Source organism: Channa argus, chromosome 14 (assembly GCF_033026475.1).
Source record: "Channa argus isolate prfri chromosome 14, Channa argus male v1.0, whole genome shotgun sequence".
Lineage (NCBI taxonomy): Eukaryota > Metazoa > Chordata > Actinopteri > Anabantiformes > Channidae > Channa > Channa argus.
The window spans coordinates 21936689-21949939 of NC_090210.1; positions in this window are offsets into that span (position 1 = coordinate 21936689).

The window sequence follows — 13251 nt, forward strand, 5'->3', positions numbered from 1 at the left end:
CCAGAGTGTGAAAGCAGCAGAAAATTAACAGTCTAAGAAGCCTTGTGCTAGGATGATAAAAGCAATCGATTCATGGCAGAAGTAGAAGCGTGGAGCGTTCCAAGGTTGTTGAAGATGAATACAGAAAGGCAGCCGACCTTTTAAAATGACAGAAGCTCAAATTTGAGCTAGATGACAATATTTCACAATTAGTCACAACATGAAGTGTAGATTTCTACTTGATGTAGGATTTATAGTCAGTCCCAGTGTGATTAGGACTCATCCTGTCAAGATGATGGATGTCTGTACCAGAGTCCAGGGCAATTCTGTCACGGCTGTGGGTCTGATCTGTGTTGTCCTGGCCATCTCCACTCTTTCTCCTCGCCGCTCTGATTTCCCCCGTTGCTCTGACCGATTAGTCTCATCTCACTTCAGCTGTTCCTCCTCTTAATATGCCCCGTTCACCTGCATCTCTCTGCCAGAAGGTCTTCCTGCTTCCCCAGACTCAAGTTGCCCGTGGCTTCCCGTGAGTTCTGAATTTTTGCTCATTCGTTTTTTCTTTTTGGCCGCCACTCATGGCTGGGGATAGAGAGGGGCTGACACAGTGTCTTGCCCGGGAACACAAGTGGACAGGAAGAGGGGGGGCGTTAACCTCCGACCTTAGCCAGTCTACCAACTGAGCCACTGCCATCCCAGACTATGTGCTGTAAGCATAACCAAATATTATATTTGAACATAATAAAAGAGCAGTGTGTCAGGTCTGCTGCTGTTCTAACGTGCTGACATGAGAAATTTATTACTGTAGTTGATGCAGCAGAAACTTCACGTTCTCAAATGAAAACAACATTTGCATCTAAAGTAAGAGTCCTGTGTTTCCAACAAGCAGAGCTAGAGATGAGCAAAACCCACTCAGCCTGTCTGTAGTTTCTCTCTGCGTTCCTCCAACTCAAAAATACTGCTGTTGTTGCTTAGCAACCAATACACTCGTGAAAATATAAAGAACAAAAGGGAGAAGATGCTGTAATCTTTCTCTTTCCTGCAACGGGCCTGAATGGAAATAACTAAGCTATTTGTACCGACTTTGATTCCACATGTTCACGCTGTGGATTGAACAGAATGTCAAGATCCACATCTATCAAACTGGCATAATAATTAGAATTCCTTCACTAGACCTTCTGTCTACAAGTTATGTTGTTTATTTCTGATAATTCTCTGTTCAGCTACAACTGGGAATTCATGTGAAGTCATGCACCTTGAGATGTTCTTGTCTCAGTGTATTTGGAATTAACGTTATTTCCAAACCTTTATGCTCGTGTAAAACATTTGCAGTTAAATCCCTGTGAGTTTGGCTCAACTACCTAAGACTTTCGGAAGTTTTTTCTATTAATTGTTATATTTGACCAGGTGCTGAAACGGGGCAGTGACCACACTAAAACTGGAGTTTATCAACAAAGACTTGCAAAAGCAGCCTGGTGGCTCAATGGATCCCGCATCCTTCTCTCTCTCTGTCCAACCCAAACCTGCCTCTGGGAAGTCTGTAAATCTTGGGCCACGGGCTTGGCCTTGTTACGAGAAAACAACTTTGCTGTGGTAGAACACTGTAATATCAGTCCCTGATTAAACGGAGGCAGTACTGTGGCATTTTACTATCAAATAATCTAGATGGACAGTTTGATTTGTTTGTTCCTTATGTTCTGTGACAAAGCAATAACTCCAACATTTTTGTAGTCAGCTTGATATTATGAACTAATGGAATGCAAGCAGAAATAATGTGTTTTGTTTTTTCTTTGCTTGTTTTCTGAGGCTGACTTGGTTGTGTTACAAATTATTCGTTTGGGGGTCGCTGGGGGCTGGAGCCCATCCCAGCTTCCATAGGGTGAGAGGCGGAGTGTAACGCAGAGACACATACACTGATGGACAACCATTCACACGCACATTCACACCTACGATTAACCTAACATGCATGTGTTTGGACTGTGGTAGGAAACCCACACAAACTCAGAAAATACTCACTTTTTTCATTATTTCCGCCGGCTTCCAGCGATAAATGACATCTATCTAGAGTGGAGCTTCTGGTTTTATTCTTAATGCCACTGGGGGTTTAAACAGCAGTCGCTAACTTGTATGAAGTGAATAACCCTGTGCAGACAGAGGTTTGATGTTCTGAAAGGAGAAAGTAATCAGAAACTGTTTACATGACACATCACCCACTAAGCTGCTGAAGGTCTTATTGTGACCTTTTTTAAAATGAAAAGTGGTCTCTGTGCTCGAAACATTTTTACACACTGTTGGTATGTGACTGAATGTGTGTGTGTGTGTGTGAGATTTGACATGGCAGACTCGGGGCTCTGGGGAAGGACAAGCTGCTAGACTGACTGGGGGTGTGTGGGGCTCATGGTATGGTGATGGTGTTTGGCTTGTCGGGGCTCAACCGACATCCAAGAAACAGTCTCAAACCCCCCAACAGATACACATGCCAAAAGACACACACACACACACACACACATACATACAGTACAGATTTCCTACACCTAACAAGATGTGACAAGCCTGCCCCCACCAAACAGAGAATTTCTCACTATTTGTCTTCTTGCATGTTTGAGCCACACTGGCGGTGTGACTCTAGGGATGACAAGAAAGCTGAAGCTCTGCACCCTTTTCCCAGCTGGCACCTCAACTCTCAGTCAAACAGGTTTTTTTTTCCGTCTTTCCGATGAAGGGCAGGAGGAGGGGTTACGTTGGGTCGCTCTAATAACTGGTGCATGTGACCTCTCGTCTCATGACTAACTGTAAACTTTGCAATGGCTGCAGCACCTCATTCCTGTCTGAGTCGCTCTCCTCATTTATAATTAACTCTCGTTCTCTCCCCAGCGTGCAGCTTCCCCGTCGTAAACTCAGTGTTGGATTCTATCATGTCCAACATTGCCCGAGTTGCACCACATTTGCAATCATTAAGTGTGCAACTGATACTTAAACTATGCCATCGGAGCCACAAACTTGTGCCTCATTAGAGTGTGAGTGTGTGTGTGTGTGTGAAGCTATAAGGCAACTAACTCTCCTTTTAAAGCACAATTGTAATCCAGACTGTGTGAACAATTATAGAAATAATGTGTAACCTACATTATGGCAGCTATTTTAGACTTAAAAAAAAAAGCTTGTAAAACAACAAAATAGTAAGGATTGGAATCATATAAACGTAAAGGGCATGTGAAAATAATTGTTTAAAAAAATAATACACTTTGTGAAGAAGCTTGATGAATGAGAGACAAGCGTGATTTCACCCCTGCAATAACCTGTCGGATGGTTTCGCCCACCTTTGACCGGCCCTGTTGTTCACCTGGTTAAGGTGAAACTTGCATGAATATTGGCAAAGTTGTGGACAACGCTGTTTTACGTTGTATTATTTTATGTTATTAGATTGTATCCTTGTGTTAAACACTTAAAACGACTGTGTGGATAGAAGCTGGAAACCAGTTCGCGCCAGTTTAAAGTTTCGGCCTGACGTCATTATCTCATTACACACTACGGTAAAAGCCGCTAAAGTTTTGTTGCCCTTATTTCCCCGTAATTACGGTATGGGTACTTGGACTGGTCAAAAATGATGCGTAAAAGCTCGCGGATTGTTGCAATCAGACAAATACAATATGTTTAAAAATTACACCTCGTTAATAGAATGTTTTTAATTAACACTTCATTGAAATATGAGAACTATATACTGGTGAGTATTCATTAACAGTATCTTGGGTTCTTAGCCTCAATGCTAATATGTAAATCATTTTATTTGATGCTAACATTGCTAGCGGCCAGTGAGTCACTAGAAGGCAAAATTATATTGCGTAATGCTAAATTCATTAGCCATATGACAACGGTATCGCTTCATAATTTAAGCTAGAAAATTCATACTTATTCTGTTATATGGGTGAATTACTGACTGTTTTGTGCTTTTATGTAATTATGCTATAAATTGTAAGTTTTATACTGCTTGCTTGCGTTTTGTTTTTAACTTTTTCTTTTCTTTTTTTTTAGTGCAGATCAGCTTTTGTCATTCATTATATTATTATATAACATGTGTTATATGCAATTATTGTACATAGTATTTCTCTGGAACAAATTAAGTTGTTTTGATGAGGTTTTGTGTAGTAGCTAACTGAACTTCAGTTTATTATGCTGTACAACAAAATACAAAAATGGAACAATTAGTTAAGCTTTATTCTTTTATTCTATGAGGGGTTTTAGTTTTATTATTAGGAATAAGCAGACGTTTAATTTTATTTTAATCCTTATTTCAGAGGACAAGCTGCATCCTGAAGAGACTGCACATGATGTCTACTTACTCCAAGTGTGGTAACTGAACCGCATCCAGAGGTAATTGCTGTGGTATTTTAATAAAAAAATTAAAAAATCACATGTACTTTATGTACTAGGACACAGCAACCTATTCCAGCACAATGGTCCCAAGCAGCGACAGTGGCGTTACGTGTTTTTAGCTTTAGTTTTTCTCTGTATGAAGATGCGCCATGACACATTCAGCCTATAGACACATATATTCACATCTAACAAATATGACTCAGTATTGCTGCATCTTCTTGAACAGTAGCAATATAGCCAAGTATGTGGTTACCATGACAATCTTTTAAACCAATGAAACTGGTCGACTCCCCTTGTGAGGCGTGCAGCATCATCAGCTTAAAAAAAATAGGCAGGTGGCCACAAACAAGAGTCATGGAGTGACTGGGGGTTGAGATGAAAATTATAACAATCACAAAGCTCGAGTCCCACTAATTCCCACATGGAGCCTGACGGATGTTCAGACCCCCTGCTAAGCAGGATGGAGAAGTGGATAAAAAAAGACAGGGATAGCTGGAGGAGGCTTAGCTGACGCGCAGGAACATCGTGCTTAGCTGACAGAGGGAACGTGTCCCAGCTTGCTGTTAAATTTCTCCTGCAGTATCATAAACGGCACACGAGCTGCATGAGCACTTGTTGAACTACAGGGTTACCAAATTAAGATGTAGCAATACATTATCTTGAGAGGCATAATTTGACACGCACAAAAAGGCTACCATTTAAAATGGAACTGCAACTGTTAGTGCTCGGGGGTTTTGAATTGTGTTGGTTTTATCTTGCCCACCAGGAGCACACTCTTAATACTGTTCCCACAGTGCACAGAAACGCAGCCACACTTAAAGATAAATATTGTGGAAGGAGGAGGTAGTTGCAGGTTAATTGATTTGAGAAGACCAGAACTCTAGACTCCCTGAATGATGCAGTACAATCGAAGTGCAACTTGCAACATCACAAAAATAAGACCAACTGAGGAGGGTTTTATTTATGACGTTTGAAACGTCTACCTGCTATGTACACACACACAAAACTAAATTAGTTAGCAACTGTTTGCATGTATTCCCAAACTGGTAAAATGACTGATATATACTGTTGGTGTGTTTAATGGGGCTGTTCTCTCTCTTCTTGGATAAGCATGTGAATATCATCTATTGGAGTGTAGTGCTTCTTTCCTAAGCTTTTAACAGCTGAGCTGAACATTGCTGGTGTACATGTGGGTTGTAGCACAGAAAGGATGAGTTGGCTTAACTGCTAAAAAGCGACGAGTGCCTGTAAGCTCTGCCGTTCTCTCACCTTCCTTGTGTGCAAATGGTGACAATTGACAATATTTATTACTGGCTGCAGAAATATTATCGCTATCAGACTACGGAATGCAGGCGACAAAACTTGCACGTAGCACACAGGTACATTGTGGTATAGAGATAGTGTGTGCAGTTAAATAAAATGTTTTGAAATAGATGAATATCAGTGCTGTGTTAGCAGCTTTTGTTTTATCGATCGGTTTGCAGCAGTGATATCATCAATTCCTGCACATTTGTAGAGCTTGGCTGTTCAAATTATTTAAATTATTCAGAGCATTATCACTGACAAGCGCTGTGACCATGGTGCTGTTTCAGTGTGAAACATGACTCCTTAAACACTTGGTAGTAAACCTTATGAGCAGCTATAGTAAATTGTCTGCATTGTAAAAGTAGCAAACAGGTCTTAAAAAACATATTAAATATACAAGAACCACTTTGTTTGCAAGTGGTCCACTTAACTTTCAACTATGAATGAATTAAGAGAGTTTGTGGCATTTGCCTTCTGTCTCTTAATTCAGATGTTTGTTTGTTTTCTTTGTAAATGAAAGTCACAAGTGGTCCAAAGCCATAAGATCGCTTGTCTACCTTTCACTATGAGGAGATAACACACTTTTTTCTTAACTTTAATAACGATAGTCGGTTTATCTAAATTACTGTAGTTTAACTTTGATTCAGCAGTTGATTTAATAAAATGTGCAATGCTGGCTATGTGGAACAATCTTAATGATAAATAATCTGTTTGTTGTCATCATGTGTAACATCAGTGTAGCATCACTCTGTCTCCTTCAGTCACAACAGTGCTGCTCTGATTACATAGCGCTGACAGATCAGCTGCTCATGAACATGTGACACTAATTCCTAAACAACAAAGGTTGGTGAAACTGACGTGGAACCCTTGTAAGACTTCTATAACATATAAGTCAACAATATGAAAATATTCTTGCTTGAGGACTTTTGCCTGTTTATTTGTTATCAGACGGTCACTGGTCCACGTAGGACCATGTTGAACAGTGTCTGCACAGCTGAGAGTACAAACAACCATGTCTTTATGTGAATAGAGATTTATGCTCTTCTCTGCCTTATATTTGACCAGCTGTTACCATGTGACTCATGTAGGTTGTATGAGCCACCACCACTTGCTAAATTAGGTTTGTTAAATTTTTTATTGAATTGTGATGACGGATAAGGTTGTTACAATTGCACAAATGTACATAAAAAAATCATTATCTTTATATTAACTAGACATATGTTTATGGAACTTAAATACAACCGCGTCTATGAATTAGTAGAAATTGAAAATACAATACAGGGCAACAGTCTCACTAAGTGTTCATTAAATCAGTAACACAGCTGGATAATAGCGTAGTGTTCAGCTTAACTATCGTTCACTGCAGGTAGTCAGCAATAACTACAGAAAATTGAGTGAGCAATCAGATCCCCTTGTGGAAATGTTACTGAAAGCCAAGGAAATGTTTTGACTTTAAAGCTGAATTGTGCACAACTTTCTCCTCTTCTCTCAAACCTGCACCACAGCTGATGCTCTTTCAGAGCTGTCAGTCTTGGTAAGCATCTGACAAACTTGTGATATCTAATTTTGGAAAACAGCGAGGACACCGGGTTCATTGGCTTCAGCTTAAAGGGGCTGGTAGACTAGTGTGCACCTAGAGCATGTTCATCACTGCCATTCAATGCTTTAAGAGCCCCTCTGTTTCCATGTTGTGCCTGTAATGACACACGGACAACTGCTTAAACAGAGATTAAGCTGTTCATGTAAAGGCATCAGTACCTTCCCATTTCTTTGAAACTGAATGTATTCGTTTGTTAACATGCGTGGTCTCATGTCAATATGTTGATACTAAATGTTATAATAATTTAATAATTGGTAACATATCCAAATTATTTTAAATGTAATTACAGTTACATTCCCATAAAAACATATTTGTTTAGTACAGTGTCTTTTTTTTTTTTAAAAAAAACAGAGTTGCTTGGGGTGAAGAGAAGACCTGGGAGGAGAGTACTGCTGAGTCCAGTACTCTGATTACTACTTCTTCATATATCTAGCGTTTACATGTAAAATTTGTTTAGTTGTTATTGCATGGAATATTCAATCGGAGGTATTTTACACAGCTGAGTTAGAAAGGAGTCAGGTAACCTAAGCTTGATTTATGCTTCTGAAACAAACCCAGATGTCAACGAACAAGACAAACACTTTAGTCAATGATAAACAGTAACGTCAGTTGTTCTGACATATTTAGTTTTTTTTTAGAGGATGCACAGAACAGGCGTTGTACTCAACATGTCTGGCAAAGATAACACCACAAACTTCCTTTCACACTTAAAAGGCAACACTGAGCTGCGTTGGATGAGTTAATAATAAAAACGTATGCTAACGCAACCGCCCAAGAAAATTCATTGTTTAAAGCTTGTTGTACAGTATTTGCTCTGGAGAATATTTATACTGTCTGTGTGGGAGAAGTGCTAGTCAGCTGCATCGTTGATGACGGATGCACTTTTCCGTTGGTTGGTACGTCCACTCTTTTATTCACTTTGTGTGCTGGACAGAGAGGGGGTGGGGGTTAGAGAGAGGGAGGGAGGGAGGGAGAGAAATGGAGAGTTGGCAGGAAAAAATATATAAAAGGAGACGGAGTTATGAACAGAGCAGTTCAATAAAATTTGTTTGTCTAGACCATGAGTTCTTGTGTGTGTGTGTGTGTGTGTGTGTGTGTGTGTGTGTGTGAGGGCAAGCGTGGCCTACATGAAACAGTTCTGTGCAGTGCACCGCTGTTTTCTTACCATCATTAGGAAGCTTGTTTGCATTGAACATTAAAGAAGAAAATTTCAATTTTGAAAAGAAATGTAATCGCAATCACAGTTTTGTTCAAAAAAAAAAAAATAGTCCCTGGTTATTTTTCCATTTAACTTGATGGGTGCACGTCATGTAGGTGAGTTTAGACTTTGGTGCTCTTCTAACCTCTGCAACCTGTAGTTTCATGTAACACTCTTCTCATCCCCAGCATTTCAAAGGTCTGATGTCAATGGCTGCGATTTCCCAACAAAAAGTTAAAGGATAGTAAAAGTCCAAAGTCACAACTCTAGTTTGAAGATCATGAAATACTGCCAGCAAACATAGCTTCAATTAAGTGTTTTGACCTGTCTTGGCATAATACACTACATATTTGGACAATGAATACCTTGTCTTTGCAGGTTCTATGCTATTCTGATAAAATCCCATCAGTATTTTCAAGTATAAAGTAAATTTAATGCAAATTAAAGTCACTTTTAGGATATAGAATATATAGTGTTTACAGAAGTGTCCAGCTATCAGTGATTTGTTCTGATTCCCCCCCCAGCTTCTCTACACCTGCCAATATTGGCCTGGTTACATAAAATTTTAAGATAGTATAGTAGATAAGATGTAACCGACTCAGTGTGTGTCATTTGGTTTGGTTATCCGAAGACTGAGTCATGTCAGCTGCACTTGTTTTTCTTGGTTAGAAATGTTTCCCTTCTTATCCAAGCAGCTTCTTCAATGTAGCCAAAGGAAAAGATGTCCAGTTGACAGGATTCAATCTTCGGGCTGCTCAGTGTGTGTATGTGTGTGCACATGGAAGTGTGGCTTTGCATAACATGCATCCTTAGCCCTGTGATGTAGTGTTTGTGTGTTCATGTACATATGCCATCCTATGTTGCTCCCTCTCAGTGTCTCCATATGCTCATTCTTTCAGCTGCTTCCCCACACAAAGTCAGGAATTGGGGGGGGGGGGGTGCTTGGGTTCTTGGGTACTCTGCAGTGGCTGCGCTTGCTTGGCTGTTGCTAGGCGAGAGTCGGCACTGTGGCCACCTCCACAGCCAATCATAATGGTGCGGAAAGCTCCCACACCAATGAGGTAGCTCAGTGATGTACATAGTGGGCAGACACTCAGGTTCTTCATGGAGATTTTTGACTCATTACTCAGTGGGGTTTTTTATATATTGGACATCAAAAGCATGTATGCAGAACTACTTTCAGTCCCCTGCTCTTTGTTTGTGTAGCAGTGTCTTTGTTGGTCGTAGTAGGTGACAGCTCTTCACACGGATGTAATTAAAGGGCTAATCAAAGCTGCAATCACCATACTTTTATTGTATGTTTGGTTTAATGCGACTGATAAAAAATGTTCACTTTTCTCACTAATTCCTAAATGTCTTTGTGTTCTCCCAGATTAGCATTTTGTTTTGTTTTTTTACAAGTCATATTAGAAAAATATATCTAGTATTGTTCTATACAAGGATTCATTCTGGCATTGATTTGCACATGTTCTAAACATTCAGACACCAAATACCGCGGCATTATAGTGAAGTGACACATTAAAGGCCGTGTGCTTTTGTTTCCTCTGGGTACTCCAGTGTCCTCCCATGGCTAAGTTCCCCTGCACGTGTGAGCGCAAGTGGGACTGATTATGTACCCTGACTCTCAGCTGGAATAGGCTCCATATTATTTTCCTAATTTTCTCTCAAAAGTTTGATAAACACACAGAAGGGATTACTCACTAGTCATTCAAATGTATAACAGACTCAGACAGAAAAATGCCCATTGAAATCCCTGAGACCGAGTGTTGATACATTTTGACGTATTCAAACATATAATTTTGTCCAACCGTCCTTCAAAACACCAAATTGTCACATGTTAAAGGCTGGACTTTCATCACCAGGCCACATTCATAAATATTTGCGTTCTGGTGTGTGTGTGTGTGTGTGTGTGTGTGTGTGTTCAAAGACAGAATGACACGTCGTCTTCTCATGTCTACCAGCTATCAGCTTCCCATCAAGTGAAAGCTACATATGTCCTCGTTCCTTCAGCAGCAAACACGTGAGCGAAACCTGCCTTAAATATTCAACGCATTATGTAACATTATGCAAGAACGAGGGGAGACCGGATAAACATGCGAGAGATCATGGGAATCTCTGAATATTTTAACAACACCCTCATGCTTCACTAACTTCAAAAGTGGCTAAAAATGACTTCAAGTGCACATTTCCACACTGTGTTTCCCTTGAAACGAAACACTACATAGTCTAGTGTGCACTTGTAATAGTGGTGTTTATAATTAGGGATCAAATAGTCTTATTTTCATCAATAATGACATATATTACAATTTGTTATTTGTCTGAATGTGAAAACTAACACCGTAATATCAAATAAGGTAAATGCACTGGAGTAAAGTATTTTTTAATTCTGTTGTAATAAAATAAAGTATGAAATAGCAGGTAATGGAGAAGCTCACACTTGCACTTAAAACATTTAAAAAAGAAAACAACAATGAATTTGAAACTTTGCTTAAACTACTATACTTATTGTAGTTGCGTGCTCCACAGCTTCCCATTCCATTTATCTAGAATAAACCAATACTATCTGCAAAACACTTCATTTTCTATTATTAAGTACTAATCCTTTTAAAATGTGTCACAATTAGCTTTGCTTCCATGCTGAAATGAGTGACACCTTCTCGGATGATGGCAGTTTCATTTTGGACTGCAGCGCTTCATTCCTCACATTAATGCTTTTATTACAGCTTCACTGCACTTAATAAAATAAAAGGACTTAATTTACATAATGCTATATATTCAATTTAACAGATGCTGAAAGCAATCATTCTGTGGCTTTAAAGTGTGTGGTTCTCGATGTAAAGTGCAGTTATTTCCGCTTTATTATTGATACCTGATGTCCTTTCTATCACTTTTGCCACTGCCTTTTATTCCCCCTGCACCTCAATATTCATTTTTGCAAAGTGTGTACAATGCAACTAAATTAAGCTTTCTACAACTTCAGACTTACAATGGGGCTTTGTTGCCTAAGCATGTTTAAGACTAAAAGGAAAGATGTCAAAAACCAATGCATTTCAATGGAATTGTGATGAACATTTAATTTGCTTGTAGAAGTACAGAAAAAGCCCTCGATCTGCAGCTTCCATGACAAATTCAGGCTTTGGGGAACTGTAACAGCTGACTGCTGAGAGAGCAGAGATCCATAGTTTTAAACTTTGAATGCCTGGGGGCAGAAAGGAACAAACGCATCTGACGTAAGTATTAACGAAGCAGAAATCATAATGACTAAATAAAAATGTTTGGACTGGCTCAAGATAGAAAATAGATCGGGATGCTGGGTCTGAAAGCCAATACCTCTCATGGTAGCTCATCACCATCCGGTAGCATCACATTTTCTCCTACACATATTGTACAGACCAAGCTTCAATAAAACTGGACCATGGTCTTCTCATGGTCTCTATACCACTTTTACCCAGCCAGAGTTTACGTACTTGCATTTAAACACTCACCAATACAGAGGACGGATACAAGTGCTAAACTGTTTTGCTTCTAGTAGGAATTGCTGGACAGTAAAATCCTCCTCAATCCATTGCAGTGAAGCAAATCCTGGACAAGTGTTCATTCCTGTGCCTTCTTTTGCCAAAACCAACGTGTCAGCGATTGGTGCCATTACAGTTCTACAGAATTGAAAGAGAACCTGCAATACGTATACTTCAGTGACACAAAGAGCACAAAAATAGAATCGTGTAGCGTGTACATCTCGCTGTTGTTCAGGACCCCTATTTGTGATTTCTAGGTGTTAGCTCTATTAACAGGAACATCCTGTATTTGAGAAACCTCGTTCTTTCATTTGTAGGTTATGTTTTCAGTCTGTATTTCCAGACCTGTAATAAACCAGAGCCTTCCGCTTTCATTGCAAAAGCACCAGCACTGAGATATATCAAGTTCTCATTTCGAAGGCATTGCATCAGATTGCTCTCTGTGTCCCCTGAGCGTAAAACATGTCTGATTGTCATCACGCCAATGTCTGGTGACAAACATCGTAACAGATCATCCCTGACAGCCGTTGAGCAGAGATGCCTGCAGATTCTGCACATCTGGCCTGCAGGCCCCCCGTTGAGAGTATCTAGGTGTCGGTAGGATAGGACTGCCTCCATCTACCTCACGCTCTCTCTGATCCTCCCCCACAATACCTGGCTTTGAAAAGAGAGATGGAGGCCGCGTAAGGATCTGCTCACAGTCAGCAAGTTAAATGACATGAACGCTTTGAAACCAGTGCTTGCATAGTTCCTCACACAGGCATCAAAGCGCGTGCTTTGAAGAGAATAAAAAAGGCGAGCAAAGTCATCAGACCTTTGGTCCATTATCTTCTCTGAACTGTGCTTAATAGGGAATGAGACTTCAGTCCAAGGAGTATTGCAGCTGGAGGTAAAATAAAGATGAGAAAGCTGTGTCAGTTAAATGAGTTCTTCTCTTATAGTTCTTTTCTATTAATATCTTGAAACGTACAAAAACCTCTGACATCAAATGTTGACATGGCTCAGCAAATGTACTGTATGCACTCCTTTTATTGAAATTGTTAACATTTTAATTTGTTAGCATGTGATGCATTCATGTCCCCGTAAAACATTTGCATATACAGCTTTTACTGCACTGAAGTGGATTTGCAGAAAACACAGAAAAATCCATGTTCCAGGACTTGAATGCGTTCCAGGATGTGTCGGTGTTTGTTGCGGCAGGGTAGAGAGAAGGTTGTGTGTTTTAAATGTTGAAGCTGTTTGAGAATCAACCTTAAGCATAATTTGAAAGTTTGTTTTACTCTAAA